The 12,173-nt window shown below is 35.0% G+C and overlaps 1 pseudogene across 1 annotated transcript; it reads right to left on the bottom strand.

Annotated features, from left to right (window-relative positions):
- Positions 1–7,848: 7,848 nt before the first annotated feature.
- LOC147394984 (F-box/kelch-repeat protein At1g74510 pseudogene) lies at positions 7,849–10,407 on the bottom strand (annotated as a pseudogene). Its single transcript, XR_015181445.1, has 3 exons — positions 10,246–10,407; positions 9,826–9,879; positions 7,849–9,624 (listed from the first exon to the last, which is right to left on the bottom strand). The product of XR_015181445.1 is annotated as an F-box/kelch-repeat protein At1g74510 pseudogene (transcript).
- Between the last annotated feature and the right edge of the window lie 1,766 nt (positions 10,408–12,173).

The following is a 12,173-nucleotide window of genomic DNA, read 5'->3' as shown; positions in this document are numbered from 1 at the left end:
TGAAATTATATGAGCTTAATCCTAATTGTAAACATCTCTTAAAGTTGTTTGAATGCGTTATGATGTTATGTAATGTTGAGGTAATAACTTGAATCAAACTTTTGTAATATTTGAAAGATGTGCTTTAATTTTTATTTAGGGTGTGATAAGTAATTTAAGAAATTTGGGTCTAATAAGTAAAAGTTGGGGTGTCAATAGCAGCTTTCAATTTATATTATAAAACCATATATTTTTTTAATTAAATATAATATTAAAAGAAAACATAATATTATACATAGTATAAAAATGTATTTGGGTGATTGTAAGGATGAGTACTAATCACAAGTTGGAAAAAAAAATGAAGATTTTTGACACTAATTTTCTATCAATGTTTTCAAACTAGGCAGATTGACAAAACTGATGAAGCTCATCCGAAATGAAATAGGTCAATATTTTCCTTATTTTTTTAAAGAATCGTGATAATCTGATATCCCGCGTGGCATACTCAATAGAATCTCCTGACATGACAAATTGGGGAACCGTAGATCAATATGCCTCGGGATGCACTTTTTATGGGGAAGTGCTGTTTTGTATCCCAAGGTATACAAATCAACCGTTTTCGAGTTTGTCACATCAGGAGAATCGATTGAGTGTGCCATGTGAGGTAGTCAAATTATCACGATTCTTTTTGTAAATGTAATTTTTTTTAATTCAAAAATTGAAATAGTATCATCTCTTAGATGAATTTACCATTGACAAAAAGTAGTCAATATACATTCATACTCCAGGGCGGATTTACAGTGAGGGCACTTGCCCTCTCAAGAATTCTCGAAGCAATGAGGATGAGTTATTGCCACAGTTAAAAGTGGTGAATATTGAATGTCCGCCACTATTGTCTTCTACAAAAAAAAAAAAAAAAAAAAAATTCCTCTACTGATTGTCCCCACGAGAGCAAAATCCTGACTCCACCCCTGTTCCTATTGATTAAAAATTGCACGTAAACTCATTGATATTTATGTTACATTTCATTTTTTCTCCATCAGTATTTTGGTCCGCTCTCATTCCTTCTAAGGTGTCTTTCTTTGTATGGCTTGCCTCCCTGGGTAAGATCCTCACATTAGATAATTTGATCAAACGGGGGTGGGCCACTCCAAATTTTTGTTCTCTTTGTTCGAGGGATGGGGAGTCTGTTAATCATATTCTTATACATTGTCCTTTTACCCGTACTATTTGGATGTTCTTTTTGTCCCGATTCCAGGTGGATTGGGTTCTCCCTTTATCTTTCTTTGATCTTCTAGAGGGGTGGAGTTTCAATATATTTTTTTTTCTAGAAAGAGGCATCTTTGGACTATCCTTCCCTCGACCATTGCTTGGGGTCTTTGGAAAGAGCGCAACAACAGGGTATTCCATAGCAAGGAGAGCTCTCCCCACGCAGTGATTTTAGAGATTACTGGACTTCTGTTCTTGTGGTCTAAGATGAATAAAGCTTTTGAGAAAGTGTGCTTCCAAGACTTCTTATTTAATTGGGAAGCCATTTGTGATTAGCTTCCATTCGTGTAATTTTTTCTTTTTGGTGCGCTTGTAGTGTTGTTTGGGGGCTATCTCAGCCTCCCTCTTTTTTTTTTTCTACAAAGGAGGACGTAGAAAGAAATGAATTTCTCGAATAAAGTCTTTGTCATGTTGGTGATATTGAAATACATTTATCGTTGGAAAAATCACTCTATATATATCTTAAAAAATATGTATTTATGTAAAAAAAAAAAATTCTAACCATTGGATTTCATGTTTATACGATTGGAATCTAAGTGTATTATTTTTCACAACTCATAAGAACTTGATCCATTTCAATATATTTTCCCTCTGTCAGGGTTAATTCTTACTTTAATAAAACAGGGGTTTCTCTCAAATATTAATCAACAATAGGAGGGGCATGTTTAATATATTTTGTGGTGGTTGGTTCAGATTGCTTCTCGTATCTCTGTTCTGTGTTTCACGTGAAATTTATTTAAATTGATATCCGAAAAGACAACAAAAAAGGAAATAAAGTGACGTGGAGATGATGACAAAACAAGAGATAGAATGGTCATTTAATGTGCCGCTAAGTAACTGATTTCCTAGGGATATGGGCTCTAAACCTACCTACCTAATCCCTATTAAAGAATCTCGAGATTTTAAAAAAATAAGTGTTACGGATCGGTTCCGGTTCGGGTATTAAAATACCCAGAACCAGAACCAATTCCTAGTACACAGTGTAAGATAACGCATCATATTATATGTTTCGCGTCCGGGAAAATTTTATAAAAAATAACATATTATTAACTACGAAAAATATCAATATTTGTATTTTCTAAAGTAAGGATAATGTTTGACAATTTATAGAGATGGCATCCAACTTTTATTTATTACACCCGAATTAAAAAAGAAATAGGGATTTTTCCCTAAACATGCACGACTTATGTTCAAATTTCGGTTTCGGTACAATGTTCATTTTAATTCCTAAAATATGTTTTTTCAGTAAATTCGACACTGTTATAATCAACGAATTCGTTGATAAATTATCAGAGAGATCGTTGATAAGGAAAAATCATTAGTATTTAATCAACGAATTCGTAGGTTATAAAAGTGACAAATTCACTGTAAAAGTATGTTTTGGGAATTAAAATGAACAGTATACTGAAATCAGAATTTCGTCACATTCAACGCACAAATTAGTGACGAAATTCTAATTCACCCAAAAAATTACGTCTATGATTAAGAATAAGTAAAAGATGGGATGCCAATAGAATCTCTCTCTCTCTATCTTTAAGATTCTATTTGTTAGATTTATGAAATTATATGGGCTTAATCCTAATTGTAAACATCTCTTAAAGTTGTTTGAATGCGTTATGATGTTATGTAATGTTGAGGTAATCTCTTAAAGGTGTGCTTTAATTTTTATTTAGGGTGTGATAAGTAATTTAAGAAATTTGGGTCTAATAAGTAAAAGTTGGGGTGTCAATAGAAACTTTCAATTTATATTATAAAACAATATATTTTTTTAACTAAATATAATATTAAAAGAAAACATTATATTATAAATAGTATAAAAATGTGTTTGGGTGATTGTAAGGATGAGTACTAATCACAAGTTGGAAAAAAAAATGAAGATTTTTGGCACTAATTTTCTATCAATGTTTTCAAACCGGGCATATTGACGAAACTGATGAAGCTCATCTGAAATGAAATAGGTCAATATTTTCCTTATTTTTTTAAAGAATCGTGATAATCTGATATCCTGTGTGGCATACTCAATAGAATCTCCTGACGTGACAAATTGGGGAATTGTACGTCAGTATGCCTCGAGATACACTTTTTATGGGGAAGTGCAGTTTTGTATCCCAAGGTATGCAGATCTACGGTTCCCGAGTTTGTCACATCATGAGAATCGATTAAGTGTGCCATGTGGGGTAGTCAGATTATCATAATTCTTTTTTTAAAATGTAATTTTTATTTTATTCAAAAATTGAAACAGTATCACCTCTTAGATGAATTTACCATTGACAAAAAGCAATCAGTATACATTCATATTCCAGGGCAGATTTACAGTGGGGGCACTTACTCTCTCAAGAATTTTCAAAGTCTATAAGGATGAGTTATTGCGGCAATTAAAAGTGACGAATATTGAATATCCACCACATTGTCTCCCACACACAAAAAAAAAATTCCTCTATCGATTGTCCCCACAAAATCTGTTTGCTCTTGGTTGTCCCCATGAGAGCAAAATCCTGACTCCGCCCCCTGTTCCTATTGATTAAAAATTGCACATAAACACATTGATATTTATGTCACATTTCATTTGTTGTTATAGGTTTAAAAGCACATTAATTATTGAATTTGATTCTCTTGTTACTACTATTGATATTTTTTGAAAAACTTATATAGACGAAATCATTCGAGGATTTATTAATGGGGTGGTTTAACGTGGCCCAAGGTTTAGTGAGATATAGAGGAAGATGTAGCTTATATGATTGGAGGGTTTTTTTTTTTTTTTGGTTAATGGGGAAGGGAGTATCCGAACTTACGTCCGACTAGTGGGACCGGGTGAGCCAGGGCCTGAACCAAGGCACATGACTCCCTTCCCTTGGGCATGTGCAAAAACCCACAAACCACACACACCAAGTGAGGGTATCCCTCGTGGGTGGCCTCAAGGAGCCATTGCGCATACGGGGTATTAAACACAACCTAAGGAGTCTCACTGCTTTTTGGATTCGAACTTGCCATTTAACCAATCCCTCAGGTAGCTTGTATAATTAGAGTTGGATGAATAAAGTGAAGGTGTGTGCTTCAAGAATGCTATGTGAAATATGTATTGTATTTAAAAAACCATATTTTTTTTTAACTAAACATAATATTGAAAGAAAAAATTATATTATACATAATCTAAAAATGTATTTGGGTTATTGTAAGGATGAGTACTAATCACTATTGTAAAATTCATAGTTTTATTTTCATATAGTTTTATTTTCATATAATATTTCATTCATTTATTGTTGAGAATAAGTGTTGAACTCAAGACCTTTTGAGTGTTTTATTGTAAAAAGTAGTTCTTTCCATTTTTGGTGAAACATAAAAGAACTCCTTACTTTTTCCTTTTTTGTTTTACTTTACTTTATTGGTTTTGAAAGTTGTAAAAACATCACTACTTTCTTTAGTCCCACATCGGGTAAATACAAGGAAAATTCTCAACTTATTTATGATCTCTCTCTCTTTAATGCTTGAGTGTGAGAGAGATAGAGACTGGGCCTCGCGCGCACATGGGAGCCCAGGGCACTGTGGGACAGCAGCCCATTGAGTTTCGGGCCAACCCGTCCAAAACCCTTAGTGCGCGTGTGCGCATGTGCAAATTTCGGGATTTAAGCCTCACGTGGGTGCGCGTGATAGGCCCGTTTTTGCTAAACTTTTAATCTCAATCGTTTGATTTTGTTGTTTATAAAATTAGTTTTTTCCTTTTATTTAATATACAGAAAACAGAATACTTTCTGATCTCTCCTCTTCTCTGATTTCAACTCTTGCTGCTTGTGAAAAGTTCGATCTAATCGAGTTCGCCGTAGATCTGTTATTTCCGAGTGCACGGTTAGCAGACAGTGACTGTTGAATCTTGGAAACCAAACGCCAGAACCGACTGCACTAAGGATTGAATCCTAAGGAGGCGAAATTGGTTTTAAGGACAGCGGCTTCTCCGTGCCTCAGTCACCGATAAGTTCTTCCAATTTCATCGAATTGTTTACATTATAATATTGCTTATTAATTATTGTTTCAATAAATCAGATTCATAATTAGTTTCCAACAATCACAAGTTGGAAAAAAAAAAAATTTGAAGATTTCTGTCACTAATTTTCTATCAATGTTTTCAAACCAAGCAGATTGATCAAACTGATGAAGCTCATCCGGAGTGAAATAGGTCAATCCTTTCCTTATTTTTTTAAAGAGTCGTGATAATCTGATATCCCACGTGTTATACTCAATAGAATCTCCTGACGTGACAAATTCAAGAACCGTAGATCAGTATGCCTCAGGATACACTTTTATGGGGAAGTGCAGTTTTGTATCCTAAGCATACAGATCTTTGGTTCCCGAATTTGTCACGTCAGGAGAGTCGATTGAGTGTGCCACGTGGGGTAGTCAGATTATCACGATTATTTTTTTTAAATGTAATTTTTATTTTATTAAAAAATTGAAACATTATCACCTCTTAGGTCCAAATAAATTAAAAAAGAATCTATGATTGACAAAAAGCGGTCAGTATACATTCATAATCTTGGGTAGATTTACAGTGGGGGCACTTGCCTTCTCAAGAATTTTTTAAGTCTATGAGGATGAGTTATTGTGGCAGATAAAAGTGGTGGATATTAATATCCGCCGCTCTTGTCTCCCACCAAAAAAAAAAAATCCTCTTGGTCATCCCCACAAGAGCAAAATCCTGACTCCGCCCTTGTTCCTATTGATTAAAAATTGTGCGTAAACACATTGATAGTTATGTCACATTTCATTTGTTGTTATTGGTATAAAAAAAAAAGCACATTAATTATCAAATTTGAAACTCCTTTTACTACTATTGATATTTTTTGAAAAACATACATAGACCAAATCATTCGAGGATTTATTAATGGGGTGGTTTAACGTGGCCCAAGGTTTAGTGAGGGATAGAGGAAGATGTTGCTTATATAATTGGAATTTTTTATTTTTTTATTTTGTTGACAGGGGAGGGGGTATCCAAATTTACGTCCGACTAGTGGGACCAGGTGAGCCACGGCCTGAACCAAGGCATATGGCTCCCTCCCATAAGCACGTGCAACACCCGCAAATCACATACACCAAGTGAGGGTATCCCTCACGGGTGGCCTCGAGGAGCCATTGCTCATACTAGGTATCGAACACACGACCTATGGAGTCTCACCACTTTTTGGATTCGAATTTTTGATTGAACCAAAATCCCTCGGGTTGCTTGTATAATTAGAGTTGGATGGATAAAGTGAAGGTGTGTGCTTCAAGAATGCTATGTGAAATACGTATTCTAACCAAACATACTTTAGGCAACTGAATTTTACGAGGTCAATCAGTGTTTTTAGATAACTTGAGTGTAGTAGAAACGAGGATGTTGAGATGGATGAGGGAAAAGATAAAATTAGACATAAACATATCTGAAAAGGTGTAGAGGAGTAACTTTGATAGACGATAAACTAAGAAAAGTCAATTGAGATGGTTTGGGTATGATCAATGAAGACTGATTACATTCCCAATCAGAAGAAAAAATCAAGTTGAAGGTTCCAAAGAACGAGAGAAAGACCCAAAAGCTGTGGCTTTGGGCAGTGGAGAGAGAGAGAGAGAGAGATTTCATTTCGCCGACCCCAAATCTTTGGAGCAAGACTTAGTAAATTCCTGTTAGTTATAAATAGTAATGTAACTTGTCCAAATATGGTCAAATGTGAAATTCATGAAAAGGAAAATTATAATGGCAGCTAAGACAACACTGCCATTGATAGAATTTCAGCTAATAATAATAAAATCAAATGGGCGACAACAGTTAATACGGTGATTACCCAATTCGCTAATGCAGATTTCTTGATATAATCTTTAGCTTAAGAACCAAACAAAACATATTTGATGAAGATAATCAAAGATACGATTATGAGCTGCATTACTCTAGTATCACATACAAATGCTCCCCACTAGGAACAAACTATGCTCACAACATGGCATGCTGCAAATGCAAATTTTCAAGAAGGAACATCATCCTAACGTTACTACTCTATCTAGATCTATATATTTTGTGAAGGAAAAAGCTTTTACATCTTTCCTACAACCTTGATCCATGGCATTCGGGCTTCCCTCCTCTATTCTTACAACTTCTATACTAAACAAAGATTAATTCTTCTCGATGTTAATTAGTAAAAAGTGCTTAATGAAGGTGCCACCTTGGTGAAGTGTCAACTCTAATGACAAAGAAAAATATCAAAAGCCCGATAAATGTCTAGGGATAATGTATTACTGGGAGAATTAAGAATATATCGACAAAAAAGGCAGACTAGATTAGAATAATAAAGGAGTCAAGAGGAGAATAAATCTAGGGGAATTTAATTATGACTATAAAGAACATTAGAAATCAAATGCCATCTTTCCATATTCAAATAGCAAGATAGGATCATCAATATAATAAAACAAGCTTCATGGATTACTATCAGAAACTAAAAAATAACAGTAGCCCAAACAAGTAAGGAAGCCATGGTCTATGAAGTAAAGAAGAAAACCTTATAAAACCTCATTTTTTTGTCTTAAAGACAATGCCGAGCAAATTAAGGATCATGAAAATCAAGAACATTGTTTCTCCAATGCTTAGAAGGTTGGAATATTCCTGTCAACCTATAAAATATATTAATGCTTCAAATTATTAAATATCCCTGTGTTACATGATGACAACGTTTGAAAGCCCTCATGGCAATGAAATTCAATGAGAAAAGAAAAAATAAAAACAAAAGTAAAAGTAAAAGTAAAACTCAAGTGCTCCTTCACAGAAAACATCCTATTGAGTCTTGAGTAAACTATGAAACATCAAGAAAAAAGAAAGCAGGATAGTACCCATTAGCCAATTCTACGCTTTATAAACAAAGAGTAGTGTTCACCAAAATCGAACGCGTCAGCACCCCATCACCGCACAATTATAAACAAAGCTCCCCGAATGCTTGCTTGCGAGAACGTTCCACTGCGGTGGGCCATCTCTCGGAACCCATGAATTAAGCTCAATGATCCCTCCACCCATAGTCCTCGGTCCACCGATAACAATAAGCTGTTCCCCACACGCCCTAAAGGCAAGACCCCAGCCATTCATCGACGTAGCCCGCTCAGGCAATCTTCCAACAGTCTCCCACAAGACCCTCTCCTTGTCAAACTTCCTCAACTCCTTCTCGGCATAATAAGCCGCATACAACTCATTATTTACAACTGCGACCAAAGGGGGTGCCTCTGTTGGTTCGTTCCGCCTAGGGAACATATCTGGTATTTCACGCCAAGTCCTCGTCTCCAGGTTATACTCCTCCCCACAACTAAGCAATTCGGAATTACTTCCCCCGATAACATAAAACTTCCCATCCATAAATACTCCCGAACACATTTTCCTCGGCTTATTCATGCTTGGCAGAATTTCCCAAGTTCCGGTCTCTGAATTGTAAAGTTCCGCCGAATTCAACACTCTTCCCTGTGAATCACAACCCCCAGCAAGAATCGCAATCTCCCCAAGACTTGCAGACCCAAACAAGCATCTTGGGGCATTCATTTTCATGCCAGACGTCCACGAATTCGTCAAAATACTATACCTCCATATCACGTGAGACGTTATTTCCTTTCCAAAGACAAGAAGTTCGGTGCCAACAGCCAAGGATTCCTTATCAGAGCACATGAAGCATTCATTTGACGGCATTCTTGGCAAGTGCATCCAACGACAGCTAATTGGATCAAAAGCTTCCCATTCAAGTATATGGCAAGAGAAATAGACCCAATGTTCAATTACTCCCATTAGTCGCCTCCGCTTATAAAGCTCACCTAACCGAATTAGATTACAAAAGCTCTTATTCAACGAAGCAATTAAATTGTAATCAGACCTCGAACAATGGAGAAGGCAATCGATCGATAAGTCTCGACCAAGGTCCGGGATCAGGGAACTCGTCTCTGCTAGATCATCCCCATTGTGACCCTCTTGATCATCATATTCTAAAGACAAATGGTGGGTTATTTCTCCCATCTCGTGTGTGTCCAATCTCTTGGACGAATTTCCCTCACAAAGTAATTCTTCCGATTCAACTTGTAATAGCAGTTTCCCGTTCGTGTCCGTGTGATTGTAATCGTTATCCTGACCCAACAGGTCGGATTGATTGGTTGGAAACCGGGGAAGATACTGTGTGGTGCGAGATGTACCCTCTCCATCGATCACGTCGAGTCCCTTAGTTGATTTTCTCACTCTAAGTAGTTCTTCTTCGCCTTCATTATCTTCTAAAGGGCGCTTACCATTGGAGACCTCAAGTAGACGATAAGTCATGTAAACCATCTTACTCTCTTGCTCGCAGGAGCTCGGCAAAGCCCTCGAAATCAGAAATGATCGACCTTCCAACATTTCTTCAAAATTCGATCGAGATTATCAGATAATTTACCAATCCGATCAATCTAAGAGTCAAGAATAGAAGCTCTAATGCATTGATGACTTCTTCGAATCAAAATCCAAAGACTTGACAAGAAAAATGTGATCTTTCAAAGAAAGAAGATCAAGAAACCCTTATTGCACATCAATTGAGGGAAAACAACGAAGAAAACCCTTACCTCTAGATTACTTCGATCACTTAGCAATCTGAGCCAAGACCCATCGATTGAAATCTAGAAACAAAAATGAACCCTTTTAATTGCACAAGTTCAGAAAACCCTTAAAACCCAAATTCAAAAAAATAAAAAAAGAACAGTAACCAATACATCAAAGGACCACAAAACAACAGAAACCAACCCAGAAAACAAAAGAAAAACCTAAAAATGAAATTCTTGGACCAGATCTCTGGCTTCCAACAAGATTGGAGAAGAAATACGTGGGTCCTTCAGATAAGAACTTGTAGATCAAAGATAAAGATGAAAATTTTAATTCGATTTATCAAAATTCACTTTTTTCCATCTGATCTGAGACTGAAACAGTGAAAAAAACAAAGAGAGATCAAGAATTCGATCAGAGAAGAAAGAAAAAACTTGACTTACGAAGTAATTTCTTTTTTTAAAAGGAGAACTAATTCGAATTTACGAAATTGTTTCCTCTTCTTCTTCTTCTTCTTCTTCTCCTCCTCTTGGTTCTTTCGATTCTTCTCTCTCTGCACACCAAGTCGACAATGGAGGTCTCGGGTCGGGCTTGGCTTTCGATTCGACCATTTTTTTTTTTTATATTAATAGACGAAGAGACGAGTGGGTCCCATAAACGGCTTAAAAGGTTCTCATAGTCAGAGTCACCGTTTCCAGGTGTAAAGCTAATGAAACGGCTAACGGAACGTTTCGTAATTTTTTTAACACGTGTTGGCTGCTGAAGTCAACAACGGCTTTTTCTGAGAATCTAAAAGTAAAAAAACAAAAAAGAGAAATTCTACTTTTACTTTTTTTCACTTTTATTACTTAAATTATTTATCACTCCCCCCCAACTAAAATTTAACACATTCAATTTTTTTATTTTTTTTTATTTTTTTTTTAGAGTTACACATTCAATTTAAAAAATAAGAATTAATATCTTCAATAAAAATAAACACTAATGATTTTCTAACTCAAAATTTTTCACTTAATTTATACTCGATTGACATGACAAGGGCACAGAATCGTTGATATTTCCCATGCATTTTGAAAAAAAAAAAATCTATGATTTTGTGCTCTTGCAACGTTAATTGAGTATAGATTGTGAGAAAATTTTTGAATTAAAAAATCATAAAAAATTAAATAAAATTAAAAAACATTCATCATACTTGCATAAGATAAAAAAAAATTATGAATTACTACTCTTGACAATAAGCCATTATGAAGAACTAGTAGACATCAACGACATCATGATGTTGATATCTTCTATTTAGTTGGAGTGTGATAAGTAAATGTTGGGGGGTGTCAATAGTATCTCTCTAAAAAGAAAAAAAAAAGTTATAAGTAATCCGTTCTAGTTACGTCTCTCCGTTCTACGTTTTGGTGTCTCTTACCCAATTTATCGCTGAGTCAACAAGTCAAAATATCGGTTTTGAAAGCACGGGAAAGTCATAAAAATACGTTAGAGTTTATCTTACCTTTTAAGGGGTGGCGAGGGAATGATCAGCTGTAACTCTATACTATTTTAATAAACTAACCCGGAATTCTTTCGGATAGAAACAAATCATATATCAATGTCTGATTGGACAGTGATGGTCAAGGTTGGCATTACTTATTCCAAGTCAGATCAGGATTGAAGGGTTCTAGATTTCCTCTTATCAAGTTAGAGATTTTTTTTAAATAAAAAAAAAATATTTTCACTTGTAAATCTTACCATTTCAGAAATTTTGGATTTTATTTTTTATTTTTTTATTTTTGTAAATTTTTATATTAAAGTGATTATTCAATGCTATGGGTTAATAAATTGGAGAATTTTCCTGAGGTGGATAAATTCCACCTTCACCTCACATTAAGAGCACCACCATATCAATATCAAAGGAGAGCGTTCCCCTCTTAGCATCGGATTGATGTGGTATTTGCCAAATAAACTCTAATGCCAAAGTCAAATTCTCAAGAATAATTTTATCGAAATCAATTAGTCTCTAATAAATAAATCTACCTTATATTAATAATTGTGAAGATTTTCTTTCTTAAGGGCTCTTTTAATTTTGAATATTTCAATTTTCTTTTAAGATTTTATTAATATTTCTTCATATTTTAATGACATAGATCGATTCTTTGCTTTTCTCTGTAATTTCCAAGATTATTTATAAAACTTTCTTCGTACTCTTATTTCCAAAGGTCACTCTACAGACATCTGAAGGAAAACTCTCGAGATTATCACAAATATACTCTATCTCATTACATAAACGTATCTTTAGGATAATTGTACAACTATCCTTAACTACTGAATTATGCCCACACGACTCTAATATTTGAGACATCATCTTTCAACTTTTTGTAAAAATTCT

This window comes from Akebia trifoliata, chromosome 9 (assembly GCF_017979445.1).
Source record: "Akebia trifoliata isolate Shusen 1 chromosome 9, ASM1797944v1, whole genome shotgun sequence".
NCBI lineage: Eukaryota > Viridiplantae > Streptophyta > Magnoliopsida > Ranunculales > Lardizabalaceae > Akebia > Akebia trifoliata.
This window is presented reverse-complemented; position numbering and strand designations above follow the sequence as displayed.